At 52.2% G+C, this 8,030-nt stretch overlaps 1 non-coding gene across 1 annotated transcript; it reads left to right on the top strand.

Moving 5' to 3' along the window:
• The first annotated feature begins 1,969 nt into the window (after positions 1-1,969).
• TRNAT-GGU (transfer RNA threonine (anticodon GGU)) lies at positions 1,970-2,043 on the top strand. Its single transcript has one exon. It is a non-coding gene; the product is annotated as a tRNA-Thr (tRNA).
• Positions 2,044-8,030: the final 5,987 nt, after the last annotated feature.

Raw genomic sequence — 8,030 nt, 5'->3', positions numbered from 1 at the left:
GCTGGCGCATGATCTTTAGAGATGTCGCAAACCTCCGATTTTCGGTTCGCGTAAAAGTTCGCGAACCGCAATACACTTCAATGGGGAGGTGAACTTTGAAAAATAGAAAAAATTATGCTGGCCAGAAAAGTGATGGAAAACATGTTTCAAGGGGTCTAACACCTGGACCCCCAGGTGGCGGAGTGGGATAGACACCAAAAGTCCTGGGGAAAAATCTGGATTTGACGCAAAGCAGCGTTTTAAGGGCAGAAATCACATTGAATGCTAAATTGCAGGCCTAAAGTGCTTTCAAACATCTTGCATGTGTATGCATCAATCAGGGAGTATAATTAGAGTACTGCTTCACACTGACACACCAAACTCACTGTGTAACACATCGCAAACAGCTGTTTGCGTAGTGACGGCCGTGCTGGATTGGTGCGCAACATGGCCAGAGTGCAGGCCGTGGCAGTTTTCCAGCCCATATGGTCGCCGGGCTGTGGTAGCTCAATGATAGAACAACAGTGACTGTCAAGCTGATCAAATTTGGTCTGTCCACAATGAAGCAACGACCTTATTATCTTCTTGTATGTAGGTAGGCATAGGTAGGAGACCCAGTATAGGTAGGTAGGCATAGGTAGGAGTCCCAGTATAGGTAGGTAGGCATAGGTAGGTGCCTCAGTAGTTAGCTAGGCATAGGTAGGAGACCCAGTATAGGTAGGTAGGCATAGGTAGGTGTCCCAGTAGTTAGCTAGACATAGGTAGGAGACCCAGTATAGGTAGGTAAGCATAGGTCGGAGTCCCAGTATAGGTAGGTAGGTGCCTCAGTAGTTAGCTAGGCATAGGTAGGAGACCCAGTATAGGTAGGTAGGCATAGGTAGGTGTCCCAGTAGTTAGCTAGGCATAGGTAGGAGACCCAGTATAGGTAGGTAAGCATAGGTAGGAGTCCCAGTATAGGTAGGTAGGTGCCTCAGTAGTTAGCTAGGCATAGGTAGGAGACCCAGTATAGGTAGGTAGGCATAGGTAGGTGTCCCAGTAGTTAGCTATGCAAAGGTAGGAGACCCAGTATAGGTAGGTAAGCATAGGTAGGAGTCCCAGTATAGGTAGGTAGGTACCTCAGTAGTTAGCTAGGCATAGGTAGGAGACCCAGTATAGGTAGGTAGGCATAGGTAGGTTTCCCAGTAGTTAGCTAGGCATAGGTAGGAGTCCCAGTATAGGTAGGTAGGCAAAGGTAGGTCCCCTAGTATAGGTAGGTAGGTAGGTGTCCCCGTATAGGTAAGTAGGTGCCCCAGTAGTTAGGTAGGACTAGGTAGGTGTCCCAGTATAGATAGTTAGGCAGGGCCTGGCTGGCACAGTAATAACAATTACCAAGGTTCAGCTGCAACAGATAGGGCTGTATAATGTCAGTGTCAGTGAGCAAAACAACAAAGAACAAAAAAAAAACACATCAGGAAAACATTAGCTCTCAAAAGAGCTGTTGAGGGGTGCTATTTTAGCAATAACAATCAGCCAGGAGCAAGCCAAGAGCCTAACTAATCTTTCCCTAGGAGAAAAAATCTGCAGCAGCTCTCACTAGTCTGTCTATGGGGAAGCTTCTCTGTTTGCTGTGTTTTTTTGTTTTTTTTTGAAGTGTGGTGTCCCAGTTCACTCATCTCTTCAACCACAAGAAAGTCCCATGAGTAGTCTTAGCTACCGTAATATCTATGTTACGGCAGGGCCCTTATAACACTTTCTCTTACAGGGCTATGCAAACCGTTTTGCCCATGTGATAAAGCGAGGTGCAAAAATGAAATCATGCCTAGCAGAGGATGGTTTTGATCCATCAATCTCTGGGTTATGGGCTCCACACACTTCCACTGCACCACTCCGCTGCCTTGAAGGTATTGCTTTGCTGTAGGTAAAAGTGGTGTTAAACTTCTTGGATCAGACTTACTTCTTCCCTCCAGAAGACAAACATACATCCCCATAAAATCATGTAGGATAACAACTAGTCTCTGTGGCACAACTGATTAGTGCATTTGGCTGGTAACCAAAAGGTTGGTGGTTCAAGCCCACCCAGAGATGGCTTTGTGTTTTGTGAAGGGAACTAATGTACCCTTCTTAAACTTGAAGATTGTATACAAATGTAAGCAGACTGCAAAGTGGTGCAGCAGGAGTGTGCAGAGCCCATAACTCAGAGGTTGATGGATCAAAACCTTCCTCTGCTAGATATGAATTCATTTTTGCACCTCGCTTTATTGCATGGGTAAAACGGTTATCATAGCCCTGTAAGAGAAAGTGTAATAAGGGCCCTACCATAACATAGATATTACGGTAGCTAAGACTACTCCTGGGCTTTTCTTGTGGTTGAAGAGATGAGTGAACTGTGACACCACACTTCAAAAAAAAAAAAAAAACACACAGCAAACAGAGAAGCTTCCCCATATTGGAGCATTGGATTTGGTAAAGTCTTAAGCCAATGTGTTGACTCACCACACAGCACCAGTGGTGCTCAGCAGAGCTCGAATATTCGAGTAGCTCGAATATTCGAGCTCTTTTTCAGCTATTCGAGCTCGGTATTCGAGCTCCGAATAGCTGCAGCTATTCGAATGGGCTATTCGCGTACACTCGAATAGCCCATTCACTATTCGAGCTATTCGAGCAAACGGCGCTATTCGAGCTCGGTACCGAGCTCGAATAGCGTCATAGCCCAGATTGATGTCCTTAGAGCCAATCAGAGGGCTCCCAGGCCCTCTGACGGCAGCCAATCACAGAGGGGGACCCTGGCCAGCCCCTACCCTATAAATAGCGGCCGCCATGTTACGTTTCTCCGTCCTTGCCTGAGACTTGCATAGAGAGAGAGTTGCTCCTTTGTGCTTTGGCTTAGCAAGAGCTTTATTGTGGTCATTTACCTAGCGTTTTTGCTCACATACACCTCCTATACACACCTATATTGTTGTTAGTTAGTTAGACATTGTATTTTAGTTAGTAGCTTTTGTGTTACATAGAGACAGGCCAGCTGCTGCAGGCTTACAGCTTTAGGCCTCAGGGCCTGCCTGTGTGGGCAGCTGTCCTCCTGTCCTCTGTTTATTTCTCTCTATCCTATACCAGTATTTCTGCTGTCCTTTACTACTGATTGTATTAGTATTGTAGTTATATACTGTAACTGTACTAGGACACTCACTGTCACTGTTCATAGGCTACTAGCTGCTCCTGCGTGTGTGCACTCACTGTCTGTGTACACACTACACACACTCTATTTCCAAGTTCTGATAACTGATTGATTATTGTAATTGAATATTGTAATTAGTTAGTTGTACTCACTGTTACTACTTACTGTACTAGGAGTCTCGGTCACTGTTCATAGGCTACTAGCTCCTGCGTGTGTGCACTCACTGTCTGTGTACACACTACACACACTCTATTTCCTTCTGATAACTGATTGATTATTGTAATTAGTTAGTTGTTCTTACTGTTACTACTTACTGTACTAGGAGTCTAGGACACTCAGTCACTGTTCATAGGCTACTAGCTCCTGCGTGTGTGCACTCACTGTCTGTGTACACACTACACACACTCTATTTCCTTCTGATAACTGATTGATTATTGTAATTAGTTAGTTGTACTTACTGTTACTACTTACTGTACTAGGAGTCTAGGACACTCAGTCACTGTTCATAGGCTACTAGCTCCTGCGTGTGTGCACTCACTGTCTGTGTACACACTACACACACTCTATTTCCTTCTGATAACTGATTGATTATTGTAATTAGTTAGTTGTACTTACTGACTGTTACTACTTACTTACTTACTGTACTAGGGACACTCACTCAGTCACTGTTCATAGGCTAGCTCCTGCGCGTGTTTGCGCGTGCGTGCACTCACTGTCTGTAGTGTACACACACTAAATTTACTTGTGATTACTACTGATTATTGTAAGTTGTAACTGCTAGTTGTACTTCCTGACTGTTACTACTTACTTACTGTACTAAGGACACTCACTCAGTCACCTCACCCACCAACCCACTCCATTAAAGTACCCCACTTTTCACCCGCCCTTTTAAAAAACTTTTGTCTATACGCCCAAAACATCGAAGATGTCTGGAAGTGGCAGCCAGCGCGGTTTGGGCAAGGGGAAGGGCAGCAAGGGAATCAGGAGGAGAGGGAGCAGCATTGTGGCAAGCCGCGGGCGCGGGCGCGCCACCATGCACAGTTCCGCAGCAGCAGCAGCAGCGTCAGTGGCTAACATTCCTCCCATAGCCACTGGCCGTGGACGCCTTGGGCGCCGCCCAGCAGGAGCATCTGCAACTCACGCTGCAGAGACACAGCAGCAGCAGCGTGTAGCACCTGCTCCGATTTTCCTCCAGCCGGGTCGGAAACGTCCCATTGAGGAAAAGCATGCAGACACTGTGGTGCAACTCATGACGGAGGATGAGCAGCCCGCCATCAGCTCTGCATCTGAGGCCTCCACCCTCACCACCACCACCACCACCCCTGTTCGCAGCAGCCGCCCAGCAGGGTCTGGGGAGGAGGCCAGTTCACCGTCACTCGCCGACCTGTCATTCAGCAGTCTTTTGACCCCAGGCATCATGAGTAAATTGTCTGCTGTTGTTGGCGATCTTGAGGAGGAGATGCTGATGGGCACTTTGGGGGATGAGGGATTGGACAGCAAGACTGTGGCGACAGTCAAGCAGCCCATCCATGCATCACGAGAGGAGTTTGGGGGGTCCTCATCCCAGCAGGACATGTTTCAGGAGGGGGAGGATGTTGATGACCCGGTGACAGACAGAGACTGGGTGCCACCACTTCCAGGGGATGTCGTCCTCAGCAGCTCTGAGGAGGAGGAGGAGGATGCTCTTGTGGGCCTTGCAAGGAGGCGCATCATTGCAAGCATTGGCAGCAGCAGTAGGCAGGTCCCACAGCCTGCTGGTGTCTCAGGCTCAGCAGCAGCAGCAGCAGCATCTGCCAGTACCACCACCAGCCGCACCCAAGCCCCCCCCCAAACCACCACAGGGAGACAGGCAGCAGCGCTTCCATGCCGTAGGGGGATGTTTCTGTCACCAATCTGGCGCTTTTTCACCATGCCCACAGTGTACAGCAAGTACACCACTTGCAACCACTGTCAGCGGAAGTTGAGTAGAGGTGCAGACCCCTTAAAGTTCTGCACCAGCTCGCTCATCAACCACCTCGCTGCGAAACATTTCCACCAGCATCAGGAGTTCCAGAGGCTGAAGGCATCTGGTGCTGGCAGTGGCACCACACCCATCACTGCACAGCCTTCAGCAGCAGCAGCAACAGCAGCCACCCGCCCTCCTGCTCCTCCAGCAGCACCAGCAGGAGTGCGGAAACGCACTGCTCCTCCCCCCTCTGCAACTCCTGCCGCCGACACTGAGGCCTGTTCTGGCAGCCAGTCCTCAGTGGCCTCCTCCGCTGTGTCTGCTGATTCCCGTGCCAGCAAAAGGCCACGCCAGAGCCTTTTGAGCGAGTCCTTCCAGGGGGTGGTTAGGGCTCTGCCTCCCAGCAGCCGTCGCGTGCGGCAGCTGAACGGCTTGCTGGCACGGGCCATGTGCTCCCAACTCCAGCCGTACACGCTCGTGCAGGAGGGGAGCGACATTCGTGCGCTGCTTGCTTGCGCAGCCCCAGACTGGCAGCTCCCCAGCAGACACTTTTTCTCCCGCAAGGCCATTCCTGCACTGCACCGCTTTGTGATGGCCAATGTGGAGCGAGGGCTGGAGCACGCGGTTGGTGAAAGGGTCCACGTCACCATGGACTCCTGGAGCAGCCGCTTCGGGACAGGCCGCTACCTGTCCTTCACTGTCCACTGGGTCAGCTTGGTGGAAGGGGGTGAGGATGGGAGAGCAGCAGCGGGCACAGCAGCAGCAGCAACACAGTGGGTGGTGCCACCCCGCAGGGTCAGGGGAACTGCAGCAGGTTCCTCCGATCCTCTGCCATCCTCCGGCACACCTGGCCAAACCCCCCGCCTCAGCAGCAGCGTGAAGGCCCGCCACTGCCAAGCGCTGCTGCACTTGGTCAGCCTTGGGAAGACCAAGCTGACGGCAACCCATGTGTTGGCCAAACTCCAGGAGCAGGAGAGGATTTGGCTGACCCCCAGAGGCCTCAGAGTCGGAGAGGTGGTGGCCGACAATGGGGCCAATCTGGTTGCCGCAATCGACAGGGGAAACCTGACCCACATCCCCTGTCTTGCCCACGTGCTGAACCTGGTGGTGCAGAAGTTCTTGCGCACCTACCAGGGGATGGGCGAACTGCTGGAAACGGCAAGGAACGTTGTGCGTCACTTCCGGCGCTCGGCTGCAGCCTGTGCGAGCCTGGAAGACGTGCAAAAGGAGCTGGATCTGCCACGCCATCGGCTGATCCTTGACGTTCCGACTCGCTGGAACTCCACCCTGGCGATGTTGGAGCGTCTGGTTGAACAGAAGCGCGCTGTCAAACAGTACCTTGCCCTGGCCACTGTTTCCGCCGCTCAGAGAAGGGACAAGACCAGCAACATCCCGTCCATCGTCCCCGATGATGACTGGAGGCACATGCAGCAGGTGTGCTTAGTGCTGGCTCCCTTTCTGCAGGCCACTAACATGGTGAGCAGGGACCATGCAATGGTCTGCGAGTGGGTGCCCCTGGTTTGTCTGCTGAACAGGGCCCTCGATGCTTTGCTGGAACAGGGAGCGGCAGCCTTGGACCAGCAGGAGCGGCAAGCAGCTGCACAGTCCACCTCTGAGGGGGAGGAGGAGGAGGACTTGGTGGAGGTCCCTGACCTTGCTGCTGATGAGGGGGATCAGCACAGTGCAGCTGAGTTGGTGCGGGGGTGAAGAGAGGATGAGGCTGACGAGGCAGAGGAGGAGGATGAGGACAGCAGCACTGCCGTCGATGTGCCAGCAGACGTGGCCCGCCTCTTCCCAATGGCAGCGCACATGCTGACGTGCCTGCGCAGAGACCCCAGGGTGATCCAGATGAAGCAGAGGGAGGACATCTGGATCAGCATGATGTTGGACCCACGCCTCAAGGGGAAGTTGAGCCAGTTCCTGCCGCCTGCAGGAGGAGACCCAGCGCAACAAATAAGGAGCTTGCAGCAGGCCCTTGTTGAGCATTGGGGGAAGCCTTCCCCCAGCCTTCCACCCCCACTGTCCAGCAGCCAGCACAGAGGCAGCAGCAGGTGCCTGCATCCAGCAGCAAGCGCCCCACAGACCTGCTGTCTCTCAGCCACAAGCTCTACAGGACTGTAGAGGCTCCGGCAGCAGTGACTAGAGAGGAGGTGCATGCAGCAGCATCCTCCACCGGTCACAGTCAGCGCCTGACCCGCATGGTGGCTGACTACATGGGGTCCTACAGCGGGCTTGACAGCGATGCCCCTGTTGATCCCATGGAGTATTGGGTCAAGCGCCTGGAGATCTGGAGCGAGCTGGCGCAGTACGCCCTGGAAGTGCTGTCCTGCCCCCCTTCCAGCGTGCTGTCCGAGCGCTGCTTCAGTGCAGCTGGTGGTGTGGTCACCGAGAAACGCTCACGTCTGTCTCACAAGTCTGTGGACAGACTGACGTTTCTCAAGATGAACCAGGCGTGGGTGGAAGGCGAGTTCTTGGCCCCTGTTGTCGGCGAGAGGGGGACATGAACTGGCTAAGAACCATCGTTAATGTGCCTTACCACCCTTTACCACCTCCTGGCTCCTGCTCACTAAGCCAGCCTGGTTCACTTTGACTATTACGTCGCCTGCAGCCACACATTTTACACCTACAGTGGGCTGCTGTGTACTGCCCTTCTGCTGTCTGTCTGTGTTTCCCACTGCCAGGGTACACAGATTTACCTTCTGCTGCCACTCTGCCACCAGCTATTACGTCAAACAATAGCTATATATCTGTGTAATTTGTTTTACAAACAAAACCAAAAAACCATTAAAAAAAAAAAAAGGTTTAATTTTTCTGAGGTGCCCGGGTTGAAAACTGTGTTGTCCCAGTTGTGTATTGGACACGATGTGGGCTGCACGACCGCTGTCTGGGACCTCCTGTTGTGTTCATTTACGGCCTGGTATCACCGCTAGGTACCAGGGCTATTATGTCACGCTG

Source organism: Hyperolius riggenbachi, unplaced genomic scaffold (genome assembly GCF_040937935.1).
Source record: "Hyperolius riggenbachi isolate aHypRig1 unplaced genomic scaffold, aHypRig1.pri scaffold_167, whole genome shotgun sequence".
In the NCBI taxonomy this organism is placed as follows: Eukaryota; Metazoa; Chordata; class Amphibia; order Anura; family Hyperoliidae; genus Hyperolius; species Hyperolius riggenbachi.
This window is presented reverse-complemented; position numbering and strand designations above follow the sequence as displayed.